The 21,472-nt window shown below is 44.7% G+C and overlaps 1 long non-coding RNA gene and 1 pseudogene across 5 annotated transcripts in view; one reads left to right on the top strand and one right to left on the bottom strand.

Annotated features, from left to right (window-relative positions):
• The window catches only part of LOC149123130 (uncharacterized), a 155,801-nt gene that overhangs the window by 4,058 nt on the left and 130,271 nt on the right, over positions 1–21,472 (top strand). The window lies entirely within an intron of this gene.
• On the bottom strand, positions 8,116–8,812 carry LOC149123131 (high mobility group protein B3 pseudogene; annotated as a pseudogene).

The raw sequence follows: 21,472 nt of genomic DNA, 5'->3' as shown, positions 1-21,472 counted from the left end.
CTGCTCCCCATGAGGCTGTCTTCATTGTAGCAGTTTGTGACTTACATGTACATTTGTGTGGTTGTCTGGTAATATCTGTCTCCAAGAGCAGGAGTCACACATCTGTTTTGCTTGTGGTTGTGTTTCTATGTGCATGATAACATAAAATGGCACATTGCAGCAATTACAGCAACAGCAACAGGAATGAATAAAAGCGGTAACACTTGTTGAGCCTTTGCTATATGCCAGATACTGTTCTAAATGCTTTATATTTAGTAAGTCATTTAGTGTAACCATTTGACAAATGTTAGTCCAATGGATTTTTGATAAATGAACAATAAATTTTGAGTTTATGTGTCTGGTAACTCTTAGTGTTATATAGGTTTGGGAGAGTGTTTATAATGATAATTGCTAGACTTAAGTTGCCAAGTGATTCTGCAAAGTGTAAGTTTTTTTGTACCTGAAAAATATTTAAAGTTTTATTTAGACAATTCTTTTTTTTATAAGATTTATTTAGCCGACGCCGCGGCTCAATAGGCTAATCTTCCACCTTGCGGTGCTGGCACACCGGGTTCTAGTCCCAGTCGGGGCGCCGGATTCTGTCCCGGTTGCTCCTCTTTCAGGCCAGCTCTCTGCTGTGGCCAGGGAGTGCAGTGGAGGATGGCCCAAGTCCTTGGGCCTTGCACCCCACGGGAGACCAAGAGGAAGCACCTGGCTCCTGCCTTCGGATCAGCGCGGTGCGCTGGCTGCAGCGCGTTGGCTGCTGCGGCCATTGGAGGGTGAACCAATGGCAAAAGGAAGACCTTTCTCTCTCTCTCTCTCTCTCTCTCACTGTCCACTCTGCCTTTTAAAAAAAATTATTTATTTTTACTTGAAAGTCTGAGTTACACAAAGAGAAGGAGAGGCAGAGAGAGAGGTCTTCCATCCACTGGTTCACTCCCCCAGATGGCCACAACAGCCAGAGCTGCGCCAATATGAAGGCAGGAGCCAGGAGCTTCTTCCAGGTCTCCCACACGAGTGCAGGGGCCCAAGGACTTGGGCCATCTTCCACTGCTTTCCCAGGCCATAGCAGAGAGCTGGATCAGAAGTGGAGCACCCATATGAGATGCTGGCACTGCAGGCGGGGGTTTTACCTGCTATGCCACAGCAGTGGCCCCTTTATTTAGATAATTCTAAAAAATGTTTTAAAAATATGTACTTTGAGAGAAAGCGTGAGCGAGAGAGAGAGTGCCTATCTATGAGTTCACTCTCTAAATGACCACAATGGCTGGTCTTGCCCAGCTGAAGCCGAGAACTGAGAACACAGTGCAGGTCTCCTGTTTGGGTGGTGGGAACCCAGTTACTTGAGCCCTCACTGCTGCCTCCCAGGGTGTGTGCCAGCAGGAGGGTGTGGTCAGGAGCCTGAATCAGTATTAACCCAGGCACATTGATAGGGGCTGCAGGCATCCTAACCCTTACGCAAGGCATCCACCTCTTATTTGTTGGCCTCTAGAACCAATTTTAAAAACACAGAAAGGGGCAAACATTTGACACAGCAGCTAAGATGCTTTTTGGGATGTGGATATTCTATATTGCCTGAGTACCTGTGGGTTCCAGCCCCAGTTGTGCTCCTAATTCTAACTTCTGCTAATGAGCATCCTGGGAGGCAGCAGATGAAGGCTCAAAGAGTTGAGCACCTCCCACCCATGTCGAGGGCTTGGATTGTGTTCCTGTCTCCTGACTTGGACATGGCTCAGCCCCTGCTACTGTGGGCATTTGGGGAGTGAACCAGCAGATGGAAGATAGTTGTCTCTCTGCTTTTCCGATAACTTAAAAATCAAGACTAAAAAACGAAACAAGAGAAAAGGTAAGAGGCTAACTACTGAAAGAAACAGAACGGCTTTAATCTAATGGCGACCTCTTTCATGAGCAGCTCCCACTGATGGTGGGAGGTTGTCGTTCAACAAAGTTTGCAGCCGATGTCTATCTGTGCTGGGGCTGCGGTAACTGCGCCTTAATTTACTGTCATTTAGTGCAAAATTGATGAGAATATAACCTTTGTAAGATTTTTTTTGGAAATGTTTTATTGGCCATAAAAGAAAAAATACGAAGTAAGGGGATGTAAAATAGTGTTTTGTTAGGTCGGGGGATGGATTTATGCTTTAAGTAACGGCAAGAATAATCAGAGGCTCGTAAAGATCAGAGTATCTGCCTCCTATCTCCCTTTTTTATGTGTGCCCTCAACAAGCTCCTCTTTGTGGCTGTTAGAGCCACGGGAGCTCCCCCGTGCACCAGCCCCGCTTTGTCCAAGGGTATTAACTCAGTCCTTTGGGCCCAGAATATCAGGAGGCTTCTGTTGCAACATTAAGCAATTGGGCTAAGTCTAAATGAATCAGATACTTGACATGTGCAAATAGAATGTTTATTCACAAGGGACTCGGGGCTACATTGTGTCTTGAATGAACAGGCAAAAAACAAAGTGTGGGAGTTAGATTGAATTTTGCAGGAAACGCACACAGAGATCCTGATCTTTGGGAATTGCCAGTGATTGTGGTGTGGGGGGAAGATCCCCGGCTCTCCCCTCAACACACCCTCCCCAGCAAAAAAAAAAAGAGTTAAATCTCAAAGTGATTTAATTTGGTAATCCAGGCTAGTGAGCCTCAAGTTTTAGCACGCGATCAGAATCACCTGAGGCGCTTGTTAACCCCTCCCCTCCACCCCTGAGTTTCTGCTTTAGCTGGTGTGGTTGGGCTTTGTCCCGGTTGATCCTCTTCCATTCCAGCTCTCTGCTGTGGCCCGGGAAGGCAGTGGAGGATGGCCCAGGTCCTTGGGCCCTGCACCCGCATGGGAGACCAGGAGGAAGCATCTGGCTCCTGGCTTTGGATCGGCACAGCGTGCCGGCCATAGCGGCCATTTGAGGGTGAACCAATGGAAAAAGGAAGACCTTTCTCTCTGTCTCTCTCACTGTTAACTCTGCCTGTCCAAAAAAAAAAAAAAAAAAAAAAAAAAAAGAAAGAAAGAAAAGAATCTGTGGCTCTAGACTCATAGGTGTAGGTGACACTAATGCTGCTGACTTGAGCCCCACGCTGAGCACGGCTGCTCTGGGGCCTTGCTTTTGTTCCTGGTGTAGGACATGGCAGTGCCTCAGGGTGACGCAGAAGCCCAGGATGGTACCTTCCCTTCTTATCAGGGTGTGTGAGTCTGGATATATCCCTGTGTGTGTCTCATGTGCAAGTGATCCAGTGCCTGTCCTGAGGCTAAATGGTGGCTTTCTTCTGATTGAGGACCAAAATTTGCAAGTTCGTCTCTTTCCTTCAGTATCCTTTTAGCATCGTAGGGTTTGCTCTCAGGGTAACCCACTTGCTAGCCAAACTCCCGGAGGACGTGGCTGTGTTCTGGATTCCAGGCACAGTGCCGTGCACCAGCCTCCAGCACAAGGTTTGCAGGACTTAGCACAAAGTGAGAACGCTGGGCTCCTTGTTCAAACAGGGTTCTGAGTTGCAGCTCATGATAGCCAAACATCAGTCCCAACCTGAGGGCCCTGCGTGGCCGTGCATCTGTGGAGCTGGCCCTGCATATTACCTGCTGGACACTTGATAGAAGCTAGGAGTTAATTAGCTTCTTTTGGGCTGGCGCTGCGGCTCATTTGGCTAATCCTCCACCTGCGGCGCTGGCACCCCGGGTTCTAGTCCAGATTCGGGCGCCGGATTCTGTCCCGGTTGCTCCTCTTCCAGTTCAGCTCTCTGCTGTGGTCCAGGAAGGCAGTGGAGGATGGCCCAAGTGCTTGGGCCCTGCACCCGCATGGGAGACCTGAGGGAGGTGCCTGGCTCCTCGCTTCGGATCCGCGCAGGGCCCCGGCCGTAGTGGCCATTTGGGGGGTGAACCAGCAGAAGGAGGATCTTTCTCTCTGTCTCTCTCTCTCTGGTTGTCTAACTCTGCCTGTCAAAAAAAAAAAAAAATTAGCTCCTTTCACCAAAGGTTTATTGACTGAAGCTTAACCAAGAAACAGCGTCAAGGCCTCTGGGTTGCTACCCTCTGTGTGGAGGATGCAAGCCCTCTGGTTTTGTGGCTAGTCTGGTGCCTGTGCCCAGGCAGCCCCGCTGATGGCACCTCTGCGGGGCAGGTGCAATGCTTTGGGCTGGTGTTTTGCAATCCAGTCCTTTCTGTTTTATCTTTTGTTGCCACACTGGTTCTCTTGGAGAGGTTTGGCTACATGCTAAGAAGCACACAAACAGGATGTGAACCCGATTTCCAAATCCCAGCTGGATATACCTTCTACTTCTCACCACTGAAGAAGGCAAGTCGGGAAATTCATCGATCCTGTGGAACAAGGTTTTTGACCTCTGAAGCTTGGTATGGATTCTAGTAAATCTCGCGACTCTAGCTTTGTTTCTGTCTCTGCATGCTCTGGAGTTCTGAGAACAAATGACTTCTCAAATACACCGAACCCAGGGGCCTGAAGCTTTACCCCTGATGGCTGGCAAGGCTTTTCCTGAGTCAAGCCTCCTCCCCTCTTCACTTCCTCAAGTCTTTCTGCCTTGCTACCCAATATATAGATGAAATTCAAACACGTGCTTCCTCTGATGCTGGTGTTATCCTCACTTTCTCCCCCTGCTTTAATTTATCTGTGTTCACTCTTGCTCCCTCTGCGAAGGTCATTACGTCCCAGGGTGTGAGGCCAGGTGAGGCTGCTAATGGTGCCAGGATGCCCCGTGGACAGGCTGTTTGGGCTTGAGTCTTGCTTCTAGCTCTCACCTGCTGATCTTGGAGATGCTTTGAATTTGACCCACCTGGGCTTCCTGGTCTAGCAGAAGTGGGCATGATGCAGTTAGCAGAGATCTGCTGTGATCATTTTGGGGCATGGATGGTGCATTGGGAGTAGCACTGTGAGTTCAGGCACAACCACGAAACGGATAAACTTTGTTTAGTTTATTTTCCAGTGCTTGCTTCCTGCTTCCTCCTCCCCATGCACCTGACCTCCTCCTGCTCATGCTGGAGTGTTGCTTTTCCTGTGATACACCTGGATGGCAGCAAGTTTAAAAGTGGCCGTGTACTTAGCTGATCAATGAGCATGCTCATGAGCGTGTGTACAAGCAAGTGTGTAAAGGCCTCAGGAACCTCATCATTAGGATCTCTTTTCCTCCCCAGTTCCCAGTGTTCTTGGATCCCAAGTTTTCAGTTTTGAGGTTGCTGGGACTTGAACCAGCGCTCTGGTATGGGATGCTGGTGTCATAGGCAGTAGTTTAACCTGCTGTGCCACGCTACCTACCCCCAAGTGAGAATCTGACAGATCATCCTAAATACCTCTGTATTCTTCACCTCCATATCCAACTACTCACTAGACTTTGTTGAATGGACCTCAAGTCCCTGAGCTTCCCTTCCTGGTTCCCGCAGTCCTTGCCCTGGTTTAGGCAATAGCATCTCTTACGGTGGTATCCCGCCTGTTCTCCCTGTCCTTGGTCTCACCTTGGACCACCCATCCTGCCCAGGGCTTCTAGGATGGACGAAGCACGGCTGTGTTGGACAAGCTTCCTGGCTTCTAGGAATCCTGTCCAAGTTCCCTCTTTCACAAGGGGATCAAGGGGATGCCCTATTACTGACTCCTCTTCCCTTGCCTACTTCTCTACTTGTTGCTTTCTGCCATTCTTTCAAGACAAGCTGGGACACATTTCTCTTGTTTTTCTGTAGAGATTGTATTTTTCCTAAGCTGATATGTAGTATCCAGGCTTATTTATGGGGTACAGAATTAGAACTTGAGACGTGGGAGAGATGATGAGCTCAGGGCAGTTAAGATCTCATCTCCTCCAGTACTGTGTTCCTATGTGTTGGGGCCCTTTAAGTTCTCTGCTAGTTATTTTGCAACGTGAAACTGATTGTTAGGGACTGTAGCTGTTTGTTGTGCTGTTGCCGTTAGAACTACTGTCCCCACCTGGCTGTGCTTTGGTGCCCATTGTCTACCCTTAATTATCTCTACTCTGTACTTCTATGGGATCAGCTTTTTAAAGCTTCCATGCATGTGTGAGAATATGTGGTGTTTGTCTTTTGGGGGAAATGCATTGCTTCCCAGATGGGGATTATTTCCTTAATGTTCTGGGCATTTTGTGGGCTCTATCCCATGGTCCTTTCACTGTGCTCTGTCGTAAGTCACCTTCTCCTTGAAGTCTTCCCAGATTGCTCAGGCAGAGTTGACGTACTCCCTTCGACCTCACACATAAACAAGTTATGATACATGTAGCAAACATGACACCTATTTGAAATGTATTTGAGGTAGGGGAGAGAGAGAGAAAGAGAAAAAGAGAAAGAAAAGTCAGCCACCTGCAGGTTCACTCCTGAAATTCCTCAGTGGTCCCCAGATAGGGCTGAATCTGAGAGCCAAGAACCCAGTCAAGGTCTCCTGCGTGGGTGGCAGGAATGCAGCCACACAGGCCGTCACTGCTGCCTGCCTTCATCTGCCCTAGCAGGGAACTGCAGTGAAGGGTAGAGCTGGGTATTGAACACAGGTACTCAGATATGGGACCCCTGTGTCCCAACTAGTATTCTAACGGGTAGGCCGGATACCTTCCTTGCACTTGTTTTTAGTAGGTACTTGGAGGCAAGTAGTCCATCTTATTTTTTTTTTAAATGTAATACTGTTTATTTAACTTAAAAAACATTTGGGGGCCAGCGCTGTGGCTTACTTGGTTAATCCTCTGCCATGGTGCTGGCATCCCATATGGGTGCTGGGTTCTGTCCCGGTTGCTCCTCTTCCAGTCCAGCTCTCTGCCGTGGCCCGGGAAGGCAGTGGAGGATGGCCCAGGTCCTTGGGCCCTGCACCCGTCTGGGAGACCAGGAGGAAGCACCTGGCTCCTGGCTTCGGATGGGCGCAGCGCCGGCCGTAGCGGCCACTTGGGGAATGAACCAACAGAAGGAAGAACTTTCTCTCTCTCTCTCTCACTGTCTTTAACTATACCTATCAAATAAATTTAAAAAAAATTAAAAAAACCATTTGAATATTCTAAACATACAAAATAACAGAACATTGTAAAGTGTGTGTGAATTCAGAAGTTTTTTTTTTTTTTTTGACAGGCAGAGTGGACAGTGAGAGAGAGAGAGAGACAGAGAGAAAGGTCTTCCTTTTGCCATTGGTTCACCCTCCAATGGCCACCGCGGCCGGCACGCTGCGGCCGGCGCACCGCGCTGATCCGATGGCAGGAGCCAGGTACTTCTCCTGGTCTCCCATGGGGTGCAGAGCCCAAGCACTTGGGCCATCCTCCACTGTACTCCCGGGCCACAGCAGAGAGCTGGACTGGAAGAGGGGCAACCGGGACAGAATCCGGTGCCCCGACCAGGACTAGAACCCGGTGTGCCGGCGCTGCAAGGCGAGGATTAGCCTAGTGAGCCGCGGCGCTGGCCAGAAGATTTTTGAACTTCCCTCCAGGGCAGTGGCCTTCACTTTGCTGACACTAAAGAGTTCTACAGTTTAAAAAGACAATTTAAAAGCTACCACATTTAACTAAAAAAACAAAACACAAACACCAAAAAACCCAACCCTTCTCATGCCAGCTGCCCCTCCTTTTTTTTTTTTTTTTTTTTAACAGCTGCAAATGGCAGCAGAATGCTGTGTCACTGTATACAGAAACAAGACAACCTGAAGCATAATGGGTGCCCACTGCAGTGTCTGGGTCCAGCCTCACGCTGCACACCCTGAGCTCAGGCGCCTGCCCAGGCACCTTCCCTACAGTCTCAGTGCCATGCAAGGAGCTTCGGGAGTTTGTCTCAGTTGTTTTGCTCTTTTTACAAACTGTAGATACGTACAGTTGGTAACTCAGGAGCTCTAGCCCACAACCATAGAGTTAACACTGCCTTGCAACTGAAGTGAAGATGCCAGAAACATTCTGAAATGCCTTGTACACCAGCAGCAGTGCACATGCCTTTTCCTTTCAAACCTTGTGGGAAATATGTACAACTTGGATACAGTGTCAGGGGGCTGCAGACACCCAAGGCCATGTCATGTACACCGCTGACGATTTCTAGAGCACTTCGGGAAACTCCAATATGATCAGCTCGTATTGTCATTCATTAAACCTACTGAGGGTGATAGACACGTCTCAAATGAGAGCTGTGCCAGTCCCGGCGCTCCCCTACTCTAAGGGAGTCACAGGGAGACAGAACAGGTTTTTATTCATCCTCCTTGTCCTCTGCGTCTTCCTGTCCCACCTCTTTCCGGGCAACTTTGGCAGGAGCCTTTGCACCATTGAACTCGGTTTTAGATTTACAGTCGGCAACGTCCTTGTCGTACTTCTCCTGAGCTTTGCCGCCTTAGTGATGCATGACTGCCTTTTGCTGTTGTGCAGGTTACTCCATGTCTCCCCCAGATTTTTGGCTACATCCCCAGTAGAGATTCCAGGGTTTGTAGATTTGATCCTGGGGTGGAATTCTGAACAGAAGAGGAAGAATCCCAACAGGGGCATATAGGGGCATTCAGGTCCTTTTTTTTTTTCCTTGCCACCCTTAGCTGGTCCACAATCCCTCATTTCCCAATCATAATGTACTTTATGTGCCTTTGCCATTGCATGACATTTAGATTTCTCTTTCCCAGACATTGTCTTCCGCCCCTTGGAGCACTTCTTGGGAAATTCTGCAGAGCTGACAGGGACCTCTGGGTTTTCTTCTTGTGCTCCTCTTTGCAGGTCTGCACCAAGTGCACCAAGACAGCATAAGCAGACATCTTGCCCTTGGGCTTCCTGACTGTATTGTTCGCTAGTCTGGGCAGTGCAGGGCACAATGGGTGGCTCAGTGCTCCCCAGCCTCACACTAACTGCCTCCACCAGAGCTGCCACCCGTCTTACTTTTTATGGTTACAGCTATAACACATTTTAACCTGATTTTTAGGAACAGTAGCATGCATAGAGAAGATTGCTTAAATGTCCATGTGTCATCAGAACCACCACAAAATCACACACTCGGGTTTGTCATCTTAGACATAGGGCTGTGCCAATCTCCTCCCAGTTCCTTGTGTGTCCCCTTCGGAACTGATCTGCCTCTTCCTCTTGAAATGTAGCTATTATCCTGAATCTATGTTAATTACTAACTTGCTTTTCTTTAGAGTTATTAAAAGCCACCTATGTCTGTATCTCTAGGCGATATATCATTTGATTTGGTCTTGTTTTGAACTTTATGTAAATGGAATTGTTCTGTTTGTACTCATTTATGACAGGCTTTTTTTTTTTTTTTTCTATCAGGCTTCTGAGATTTATTCTGTTGATCGGTACCGTTATGGCTCATTCATTTTTCCATGGTTGTATAAACCTCACTTTGTGAATGCATCATATTTATGAACTGAATCTGTTGTTGATGACTTGTTTCCTGCATGATGACCATTATGCAAAAGGCTCTTAGGAGATTCCTATCCATGTCTTCTAACATACATGTGAGGTTGGCATTAGGACGGATGTAGCTGGAAGGAGGATGTGCTGGTAGAGCAGAAGTATATCCAGCTTCCCTTTTTCCAACAATTTTCAGATATTTGCCAGAGTCATTGTACTAGGAACTGTGTCTGTTTTTCTCTTGGCATCCCTAGAACCTAGGAGAGTTAATGGTCAAACACAATTGCTCAGTACACACCCACTGAATGAACGTTGACATAGAAAGTGTGGGTCATCACAGCTGTTGTCCATCAAGATAAACAATCTTTCCACCCCAATTTTAGCCTGTGGGGTGGGCCTGTTGGCTGGTGTAGGAAAATGCATTGCAATAGTAATAATAATAAAGGGAATAATATAATTATAATGTTTTATATCACTTTAAATTTAAAATTTATTTATTATTTGAGAGCTGGAAGGAGAGAGAGAGAGAGCGAGCGAGCAAGTGAGACAGCACAAGCAAGCTTCCATGTCCTGGTTTGCTACTCAAATGCCCACAACAACTGAGATGAGTCAGATGAAGCCAAGAACTGGAACACAATCTAGGTCCCCCATTTAGTGGCAGGGACCCAGTTACTTGCACCATCATTGCTGCCTCCCAGGGTCTGCAATAGCAGGAGGCTGGACTCTGGGGCCAGAGTCAGGGATTGAACACAGGTACTCCAACATGGGATGTTGGCATTCTATTGGATGTCTTAACCTCTAAGCTAAACACTCAGACTATAGACCATTTTATAAAGGAGTCTTAGCGATTGACATTATAGCAGACAGAAATTTCAGAGCAAAGTGAGTTCCAACTACACTTTAGAAATGAATAGTATTAGTCTGAGCTGTTGAGTTGCAGTTGGAGGTTACTGAGGGGCTGCTTCTTGGGAGATAACATGACTTGGAATGTGGGGCTGTCTTCACTGTAGCTTCTGGAGCTTGGGAAAGATCTTTAACAAGGAGATGTTAAATGCTACTAAATGTTTATCTAAATACTACTAGAATGGCTGTGAAAGATTACCAACTTAAAATTCTGCAAAGGTAAAAACATAGATGGATTTTCTGAGCAATGAAACACTGCTGAGCCCTGTTCAGGTGTAGGTCATTGATTTGGCTAAAGTGTGAATTTAATTGTGTTCCTCAAAATACCTCTTAATAAAGCATCATTTCAACAATCCCTTCTCTTCTCTAAGCCTTGTTTAATAAGTTGGTTTATTTAATAAGATTTATTTATTTTATCTATTTAAAAGGCAGAGAGAGATGAGAGAGAGGAAGGAAGGAAGGAAGGAAGGAAGGAAGAAAGGAAGGAAGGAAGAAAGGAAGAAAGGAAGGAAGAAAGGAAGAAAGAAAGGAAGAAAGAAAGAAAGAAAGAAATAATATGTTTCCCATCTGCTGGTTCACTCCCCAAATGGCCACAGTGGCCAGGGCTGGGCCAGGCTGGAGCCAGGACACATGGAGCTTTTTCTAGGTCTCCCACATGTGTGCAGGGGCAAAAGCACTTGGGTCATTTTCAGCTGCTTTCCCAGGCACATTAATAAGCAGCTGGATTGGAAGTAGAGCAGCTAGGATGGTGGCATCACAGACAGTGGCTTTACCTGCTACACCATAATGTTAAATTGGTTGTTTTTAGAAAACATTTTATTTAAAAATTATTTTACATTTGCAGAAAAGTTGTGAAGATAGTATAGTTTGCAGTTTCTGTTAACCCTTCAGTCAACTTTCACTATTAACATAACCATGATACACTTATTCAAACTAAGAAATTAGCATTAGGGAGCAGGTGTGTGACGCAACAGTTAAGTCACTGCTTGGATTGCCTGCATCCCATATTCGAGTGCCTGGTTCAAGTCCCAGGTACTCTGCTTCTGATCCAGCTTCCTGTTAGTGTGTACCTGGGAGACAGCAAATGATGGCTCAAAAACGGGTCCATGCTGCTCATGTGGGAGACCCAGAATAAGTTCTGGATTCCAGGCTCTTTGACTGATGTGGCCATTTGGGGAATGAACCAGGGGATGGAAGATCTCTCCCTGTCTCCCTCTGCCTTTCAAATGAAAGGAAACCAAATAAAATAAATCCAACTGAAAGAAAAAAATAGGGACCTAGGGACCGGTGCTGTGGCACAGCGGGTCAACGCCCTGGCCTGAGGTACCGGCATCCCATATGGGCACCAGTTCTGGTCCCAGCTGCTCCACTTTCAATCCAGCTCTCTGCTATGTCCTGGAAAAGCAGTGAAAGATGGCCCAAGTACTTGGGCCCCTGCACCCGTGTGGGAGACCTGGAAGAGGCTCCTGGCTCCTGGCTTCAGATCAGCGCAGCTCCGGCTGGTACGACCATCTGGGAAGTGAACCATCGGACGGAAGACCTCGCTCTCTCTCTGCCTCTCCTCTCTCTGTGTAACTCTGACTTTCAAATAAATAAATAAATCTAAAAAAAAGAAAGAAAAAATAAATTAACATTGGTGCAGTACCATTAACTAAACCACAGAATATTCTGATTGCATTAGGTTTTCTACCAATGTCCATTTGCTTTCCAGGACCAAATCCAGGATACCACGTTGAGTATTCATTCATGTTTCCTTAGCTTTCTTCCATTGGTGACAGTTTCAAAGTCTTTCCTCATTTTTCATGACCTTGGTCCTTTCGAAGCAAACATTCCAGTATTTTGTTGAATATTCCCCCTTTGGGTTTGTCCTGTGCTTTCTGGTGATTACACTGGTTTGAGAAGACCACAGAGCTGAGGTACCCTGGTCAGGTCATGTGGGGACATGGTCCCAACAGGACATCACTAATGTGCTAACCCTGACCCTTGGTGACCCTTGGTCTGCTAGTCTTAGCCACTGCAAAAATCATAGTTTTTCCCTTTCCTTACTCTGTTCATCAGATTTGAGTTACTGAGTCCAGTGTACACTCAGAGATGAGAATTAAATCCCACCTTGTGGAATGGGGAATATTGGAGACTTTTGAACATATATTAAAGCCACTATACAGTAACTAACAAGTCTTTGGGGAGGGCAGATACAGCAGAGCTAGGCAAACATCCCTGATTTTTCCAGATCGATTCTTTTGTATATGGCAGAAGGAAGAACATTCAGAACCCCAAGAACAGAAATCAACCAAAGTGAAATTTTGATGGAAGTTCTCTTATTTTTTTTATATATATTTTTAAACTTTTATTTAATAAATATAAATTTCCAAAGTACAGCTTTTGGATTACAGTGGCTCCCCCCCATAACTTCCCTCCCACCTACAACCCTCCCATCTCCCGCTCCCTCTCCCATTCCATTCACATCAAGATTCATTTTCAATTATCTTTATATATAGAAGATCAATTTAGTATATATTAAGTAAAGATTTCATCAGTTTGCACCCACACAGAAACACAAAGTATAAAGCACTGTTTGAGTACTAGTTATAGCATTAATTTACATTGTACAACACATTAAGGACAGAGATCCTACTTGGGGAGTAAGTGCACAGTGACTCCTGTTGTTGACTTAACAATTTTTGACACTCTTGTTTATGGCATCAGTAATAACCCTAGGCTCTTGTCATTGGTTGTTTTGAGTTTGCCAACTCCGATCTTATTTAGACAAGGTCGTAGTCAAAGTGGAAGTTCTCTCCTTCCTCCCTTCAGAAAAAGGTACCTCCTTCTTTGATGACCCATTCTTTCCACTGGGATCTCACTCACAGAGATCTTTCATTTAGTTTTTTAATTTTTTTTATTTTGCCAGAGTGTCTTTGCTTTCCGTGCCTGAAATACTCTCATGGGCTCTTCAGCCAGATCCGAATGCCTTAAGGGCTGATTCTGAGGCCAGAGTGCTGTTTAGGACATCTGCCATTCTGTGAGTCTGCTGTGTATCCCGTTTCCCATGTTGGATTGTTCTCTCCTTTTTAATTCTGTCAGTTAGTATTAGCAGACAATAGTCTTGTTTATGTGATCCCTTTGACTCTTAATCCTATCATTGTGATCAATTGTGAACTGAAACTGATCACTTTGACTAGTGAGATGGCATTGGTACATGCCACCTTGATGGGATTGAATTGGAATCCCCTGGCACGTTTCTAACTCTACCATTTGGGGCAAGTCAGAATGAGCATGTCCCAAACTGTACATCTCCTCTCTCTCTTATTCCCACTCTTATATTTAACAGAGATCACTTTTCAGTTAAATTTAAACACCTAAGAATAAATGTGTGTTAATTACAGAGTTCAACCAATAGTATTAAGTAGAACAAAAAAATACTGAAAGGGATAAAGTATTAAGTTGTTCATTGACAGTCAGGACAAGGGCTGATCAAGTCACTGTTTCTCATAGTGTCCATTTCACTTCAACAGGTTTCCTTTTTGGTGTTCGGTTAGTTGTCACCGATCAGGGAGAGCACATGATATTTGTCCCTTTGGGAGTGGCTTATTTCACTCAGCATGATATTTTCCAGATTCCTCCATTTTGTTGCTACAAATGACCGGATTTCATTGTGTGTGTGTGTGTGTGTGTTTTACTGCTGTATAGTATTCTATAGAGTATATGTCCCATAATTTCTTTATCCAGTCTACTGTTGATGGGCATTTAGGTTGATTCTAGGTCTTAGCTATTGTGAATTGAGCTGTAATAAACATCAAGGTGCAGACCACTTTTTTATTTGCCAATTTAATTTCCTTTGGGTAAATTCCAAGGATGGCTGGGTTGTGTGGTAGGGCCATATTCAGGTTTCTGAGGAATCTCCAAACTGAGGAAGTTCTCTTATTTTTATTTACGATGATAAGCAGCTGACATGCTGTTTTTCTCAGGCCTCTTCTGAAAAGATTTCTCTCATATCAAAACTTGAGAAGTTGAAATCTATACAATAAAGAGTTGACTTAAAATAGGGTTTATCTATAATCAAGCTTGTGGACAGCTCTTAATGATTGTTGAATTTCTGTTATTTAATAAACCTTGATAGCTTCATTAACAATTTAGTTTTTTTTAAATGGGTCATTGAAATGTGGGCTTTATTTTTTTAATGGAAATATTATTAAGTGGCAAGTATGTAAAATTTCTCCAGACAGAGAGCAAGAAGGAAACATTTCATTTTCCTTTGTCCCTTGTCACAAATTTCATAAATTTTCATTTGGCTTAAGACCATCCAGGCCTTCTGATGCTAGGCTTTGAGAACACTGGTGACAATTTATCAAACTTGGGTATTTTTCCAAGTGAAGAAAATGGCCAGAATAGTACTATCTGTAATGCCAACTCTTTCAAGGGTCTCATAGGTACTTCACATTAACAGCTGGTGAGTCTACCAACTCTTTTGAGATCAGACGAGATTGGGCTTGTTCAGGGTGGTATGGTTGTAGACTACCAACTCATAATATTGATGTAGTGGGAAAGTTTCACTAAGACCATCTCTTAAGATTTTTGCTTAAATTTCTTAGAAATCCTTTATGTAAATTTTAAAGAATTGCTCTCTTTTTTTAAAGGTCTGGCTATATATTTCTGATAGTATTCTGTGTCTAAACCTCTGTCCTCAGAGGTTTCCAACATGAGTGTCTGAAATCATCATGTTTGGGTTGTTGTTTGTTAATTACAGAAACTAACTCTGCCTCTTTGAAGCTGGGAAATAATTTATTATAAAGATATTGGGTAGTGTCAGAGAATAGGCTTAGGGCCAGTTATGCAACCTGAAATTGTTGCTCTGTTTCACAGTCGAGCTGCTCACTGAGAACACAGCAGTCCTGAAGCTGCAATCAGATAGATTCTGGCTATCCCTAGTTGTTTGGATCTAGCTTCCAGTTCTGGGTCTAGTTCAGGCATCTCTTATTGCTGAACCTTGAATTACTCCTGTACCCTAGCTGCAAGGGAAGCTGGGAAAGTGGACATCTCTTTCTGTTGTAGACAAAGCTATGACTCACTGTGTGTGGAACTCCCTGAGCACAGGAAGAAGAATCAGGTATCATCAGTCAAAATGAGTGATGAGTATTCACCACAGGTCTCTCAGGGTGGGGTCCCTTAATCTGTACATTTCATCTGATTCTCAAATAATTCCATCATTTTAAAAAAGAACCACTACTGTATGGTCTCTTAATACATTTGTATTAATATCAGACTAATGTAAGAAAACCATAAAAAATTTAGTTTCCTAAACTACATGTTAACTTCTTCACATGATTACAGTTAATACTCTCAGTCTTCTCTTCTTTTGAGTGTAGTGTCAGTATCTTTTTAGCTTCCATGTATTTGTTCCAGATTTTTTCATGAAAACCAGATACTTTCCTTTAAAAATATATTGTTCTATATTTATTGTTTCCTTCCCTTTCTTTTAGAAATGCACTCCCATATTAAAATAGTGGTTGGACATAGACATTAATCTCTCATGGAATCCCTTTGTAACATTAGGGCATAGACTCTCCACAGAAACTGTGGGAGAGGATACAGTAACAAACATTTTTGAAACATGGAAAGCAGAGGGTGAGTTGATAGTTGACTTAGCAGATGTAAGAACTCTGAATCCTAACTTGCTAGTGGACGCAACATTGACTACTCCACACACATTTATGGAATATTTACTATGCTGCTATGGGCTGCCATTCTTCTCAGGACTTGGGTTTCAACAATGAACAAAATCGAGATCACTGTTTTTGTGGGGTTACCATTCTTTAGGAGAGACCAATAAGTCAACCAGGTTTGTACCTCAGAAGCTCCAGTGGGCTCAGGAATTGGTGATACTGGGTATCCCTGGAAATGGCAGTGGATGTAGGGCTGAAAGAGGGGGATTGTCTGACAGCCAGTTTCAGAAGCAATTAGATTGGCTTTGTCTAATAGAGCCTTCTGCAATGATGGGGGATATTCAGCATCTGCACTGTCTAATAGCACAGCCACTACCCTCATATGGTTATCTGACAGTGGAAGTGTGGCTCTTTCCTCAGTGCAACTGAGCACTTGAATTTTCAATTTCACTGAATTTAAACTTACTGAGCTATAGTGGCTAGTGTGTGGGACAGCACAGAGTCACATTCTTTCTTCCCTCCCCACATGAAACAGCTGAATGATTGTCTCTCTCTCAACACAACAGGAAATTTTGAGATTTATCTTCTGAACTGTGGGACATCATGTGTATAAGAAGGTGGGGGAAAATATACTGAAAAGATATAGATTACCTGAATTCAGAACACTTGCATTTTGGATTATACCAAATTTCTTTTCCTACTTATCTCCCAAAAATGCTGGAAGTCAGTTTCTATTTCTACACATGATGTTAGCAACTTTGTGTCTGCTTAATCTGACTAAGTCCAAGAGAAAAGACCTAAGTTAGTGTGGGGGTTGTCCAGGGAAATAACCCAGCTAGGTCACTCTAAGGATCAACTCTAGCATAAGGACTAGAGCTGACCCAACGCGTGGATCAGAGCTTCCTATCAACTTTCAGTGGTGTAATCTGAAATGTGGGCAGTTAGGCTGAGCAGGAATCTGATGCTACCTTTCCTCTAAAATGAAAGGCAGATACTTAAACAAAGAGACCAGAAGACATACGTGAAGAAATTGAGATAATTCAGGGAGAAAGACAGGTAGGAGATGGGTTTGTATGTACAACGCCAGAATAGAATGCTGTAAGAAAGGAATAATCAGAAGAACAAGAGACCTTCAGGAAAAAGAAGCTCCCTATTAGGGTTGGAGAGTAAGACTGAGGAATTCTTTTAGAAGCCATACAGAAGAAGAAGGCAAAGAAATGTGAAATAGGGGAAAAAGAAAACTGCATCTGACTAGGAGGTCTAACATCTGAGTAATAGAAATTACAGAAGCAGAGAACAGAGTAAATGAAAACGAGGAAATGATTAGATAAGTAACCCCAGCATGTTTTGGACCTGGAAGATAGGTATTTTCAGAATGAAAACAACCATCAAGTGCCTAGTGAGTGGGCAGAAAAGTGCATTGGGGACACAGGGAAGCTCTAGAAGCTTCCAGATTGCAGAAGGGAAGTTTATACACAAAGAGTCAGGAACCTGAGCCATTGCATGTGCTCTCAATTCTAAGTAGAATTTTATACCCAGCCAAAGCATCAGTTTAAGTGTAAGGTTAATAAGCAGATTGTCCAGCATGCACACTGGCAAACGTTTACCTCTCTTGCAGCTTTTTCTCACAGAACAAATGAAGAAAGCATCCTCTGCAAGCAAAGGTAAACAAGTGAAGAAAATGTGGATGTAGGAAAAGGGGAGTGTAATATAAAAGAGAGGTGAAGATGACTTTTCAGCATGATGGAAAAGGGGATTCCCAGATTATCCAAACAGCCTGCTAAGAGCAACCAGAAGGTTGGGGACGGCCAGAAGGTCCTGGCAAGAACAATTTCCAAAGCTAAAATTGGTAGTATTTGAATGTACTAGAAGAAGAGCAATTGGAGAGTTTGAAGATGAAATATAAGAGCTCATAAAAACCCAAGAAAATCAGAATTAATAATCACATAATTATAATAACAATGAAAAATGAGCAAAACAAAATTGATAAAAATATGTAGGGAGCATAGGGGCCTGTGCCGTATGCCTGTGTGTAGTTTGTAGTGGGTAAAGGAGGCAGAGAAAAAGCTAGATGCCTGTTTTTAATAGGGGAGGTTAATCAGTAATGCCTAAAATTCAAAAGGAAAAAGTTGCTATTAGAGCTATGGAGGTAAATACAAAATCAGTGGCTGAAGGTGCTTTACTGGAGTGATGGCAAAATGTGGGGAGCAGCTGCTCCCTGATACATAGTCCTTGTCACGCTATGTGCCTTTTCCAACTCTTTTGCATATAATTTCACTTAAGACAAAAACAAAGCACCATGACCAGAAAATATTAGAAGTGAAGTGGTATTAGCTAGAACAGCAAACTTTCTCAACTTCCGACAGGGAAAGACTAAAAATGGTGTCGGGACACACAATATTGTCTTCACTTATGCAAGACTATAGCAGTAAACTTGCTTGTTGCTGCAAGTACCTGAAATAATGGAAAATTATCTAGCCTAGCTTCCTTCTCCTCCAAAAGTAACGTGGGGGATATGTGTTTCTGTTGCCCAGGACTTCCTGCATTCTTCTTAGAAAATCAAGCACCTTATCTTTGGGAAATAGCTTTAGTTCAACTTCAGCCAATGCTGATGGATATCCACTGTTTTCTGTCCTGGCTTCAGAGATGAGTCCCAGCCAGTGAAAATGTATGCTGCATCTGGTCACGTGACTGGCTCAGGAATGTGCATGTGACTCACATTAGGCCAGCCAGGAGTCTGCTTTTTTTTTTTTTTTTTTTTTTTTTAAACATAGCTGTGGAGAAGACTTTTTTTCCTTGTGGCATGTCTATATGGCTATACGGCTATAAGCCTAGACTGCCTGTAGACCTAGTTGTAATGTGTCTATTTCCAGAGAAATGGAAGCAAAAATGCAGACAGGTGCAGATGTAAGAAAGTCAAGAAGAAAGAGGGAGGAAGGAGGGAATGTAGGGAGATGAGAGTGGCCCCTGAGTCTCTGGATCAAGCTGTGTCTGGCTGTGTCTCTGCCCTTCCCATAGTTTGCATACAGAAGCCAACAAATCACTTCTCTCTGCCTCCACCTTTTTATTTTTTTGACAGGCAGAGTGGACAGTGAGAGAAGAGAGACAGAGAGAAAGGTCTTCCTTTTCCGTTGATTCACCCCCCAATGGCTGCTGTGGTGACACACCACGCTGATCTGAAGGCAGGAGCCAGGTGCTTCTCCTGGTCTCCATGCGGGTGCAGGGCCCAAAGACTTGGGCCATCCTCCACTGCACTCCCTGGCCACAGCAGAGAGCTGGCCTGGAAGAGGGGCAACCGGGACAGAATCCGGTGTGCCAGCACCGCAGGTGGAGGATTAGCCTATTGAGCAGCGGCGCTGGCCTGCCTCCACCTTTTTAAACTAGAGTTTTGTTACTCGTCATCAGTCCTGAGCAACATTAGTAGGTAGCATGTTTTATATTATTAGGCAAGAAAAAAGGTTTCCTATGTAAGAAAGAGAACATACAGATATATTCATTATTCTCTTTTTTACATTTTGAAAAACAATTCAGATTATATTATTGAAAGGAAAAGACTCTGATGGGGATTAAAATCAGATGATTTGACAGTTAACACACAAAACAGCTCTGGCAACAAGACTGTTGAGTTTTGCTGTTTGCGCTGAGATAAATTTGATCCATTCAAAATGTCAAACTGTACATTTTACATCCAGTAAACAAGTACACCTAAGGAGTGGAAAAGCATGGTTAGAGTTTAAAGATGACCTCTGGGACACCGTGTTAGCTAGCACCTTGGAGAAGTTAGTTAACGTGTGGTGCATGCTCTCCTGTTGGCTAAAATCAGTGAGGGAGGATGTCATGGAAGCCTGGGTGAAATGTTCCAGTGTGACGGCGTCAATCTGCGAGCCATTCTCTGGATGCACCTCCTGGCCAGGGTGGTCTAGAATGTGCTTGTAAGTTGCTGCCCTGGATGATCTGTTCATTTTCCCTCCTCTTTCCACTTTTTTCTTTCCTCTGCACTTGAACTCCAACCCAGACATGGGGCCATGCGTGGGAATATAGCAGCAAAGTCTGCCTTTCGCATTTAGCTTGTCAGTCGACGCTCTCGGTAGAAACGTGGAGGCCGAAGAACTTGAGTGCTTTGTTAGGAAGGAAGTGAAAAGCTCAGCTCTTCCGTGGGCCAGGAAAGCTGAGCCTGAAGGATCCTCAGCAGCAGGGAGAAACTGCTTCGCGATGGCCTGACTCCTCCAGGATGGCCCCGCTCTCATCAGCTGCTTTCCCGTTCCTCCAGGCAGCCATCGCTCAGGGCAGGAGGGGATGGCGAGATGCCAACTGTAAATAATGAATGGTGCCCTCATTTACATTCTTTTTTAGTGGCGCCTCTTTGCACACAGCATTGCAAGAACCTGGAGCCCCAGGAAATACAACTTGGAGCTGGCTGAGGCTCCCTCCCTCCAGTGTGCCTAGTGCAGGAAAAGGCAAGAGCTCTTCCCGGCACACCATCTGGCTCCCATGAACGTGCTTATTAGTGACAGTGGAGGTGGGTCTGTTAGCCAGGGACGGCATGGCGGAGACAGATGCTGGGTTGATGTGTAAAATATGGCTTCCAGCCAAAGCGCTAATCATCATTGCCTCTGAAGTGGTTCCAGTCGTCTGGATGAGAGGGCTCCGGCTCTTATGTTGTTTGTACAAGCTGGTAGTTAGAGGTGTTGTGTACAAGATATTTGTAGTCATAATTTCTCCAAACAGGTTAAGGCAAACATTATGAGAATCAGCATATTAATGTGCTGTGTTTCAAATTAGAATTATAAACACACTTTCCTCATTGGAGGCCTAATCTGCTAGGAAGAAGCCAGATGTTTAATGATGAAACCATTATTCAAGAGGACCCATCAAAGTAAAACAAATTGTTGTTGTTTACGTGAAGGGGAAAACCTGCCTTCCGCAAGGGAACTCGGAGAAGCTGCTTTGGGTGGAGGCTCGCCAGCTTGAGTTTGTGTGCACCTTTTGCTGCTGCCCACGAGCGTGGGGCTTCTTCCAGAGACTTCATTCAGCAAATAGGAGTCCTGCCCTCCTGGGACAGAGCCGGTCCCTGTGCAGGCGTGGTGGCTGATGTGCTGGGGCAGCAGCGTCTCAGTGCTGGCTTGATGTTCACTCCCCTTCTCTTGGTGTTCCTAAGGGGAACAGTTAGAAGAAATGTTTGGTGAAGATTGACATTTCTGTCCCCCAGTTGTCCTCTGAGCTTTATCCTGTAGACCTGGTTCTTTTAGTCCTGTTGTTCAGTAGAATCATTCCCTCAGCCCTTTCTTTGCCTTTTTTTTTTGGTTAGAAAATATTTTTTTATTTTTTTTTATTTTTTGACAGGCAGAGTGGACCGTGAGAGAGAGACAGAGACAGAGAGAAAGGTCTTCCTTTTGCTGTTGGTTCACCCTCTAATGGCTGCTGTGGCTGGCGCATCGCACTGATCCGAAGCCAGGAGCCAGGTGCTTCTCCTGGTCTCCCACGCGGGTGCAGGGCCCAAGCACTTGGGCCATCCTCCACTGCCCTCCCAGGCCACAGCAGAGAGCTGGCCTGGAAGAGGGGCAACCGGAACAGAATCCGGTGCCCCGACCAGGACTAGAACCCGAGGTGCCGGCGCCGCAGGCAGAGGATTAGCCTATTGAGTTG

The sequence above is a fragment of the Oryctolagus cuniculus genome, chromosome 12 (genome assembly GCF_051225735.1).
Source record: "Oryctolagus cuniculus isolate XC-2025 breed Fujian yellow rabbit chromosome 12, ASM5122573v1, whole genome shotgun sequence".
Classification (NCBI taxonomy): Eukaryota; Metazoa; Chordata; class Mammalia; order Lagomorpha; family Leporidae; genus Oryctolagus; species Oryctolagus cuniculus.
The sequence above is the reverse complement of the archived record's forward strand: the minus strand, read 5'-3'. Positions and strand labels throughout refer to the sequence as shown.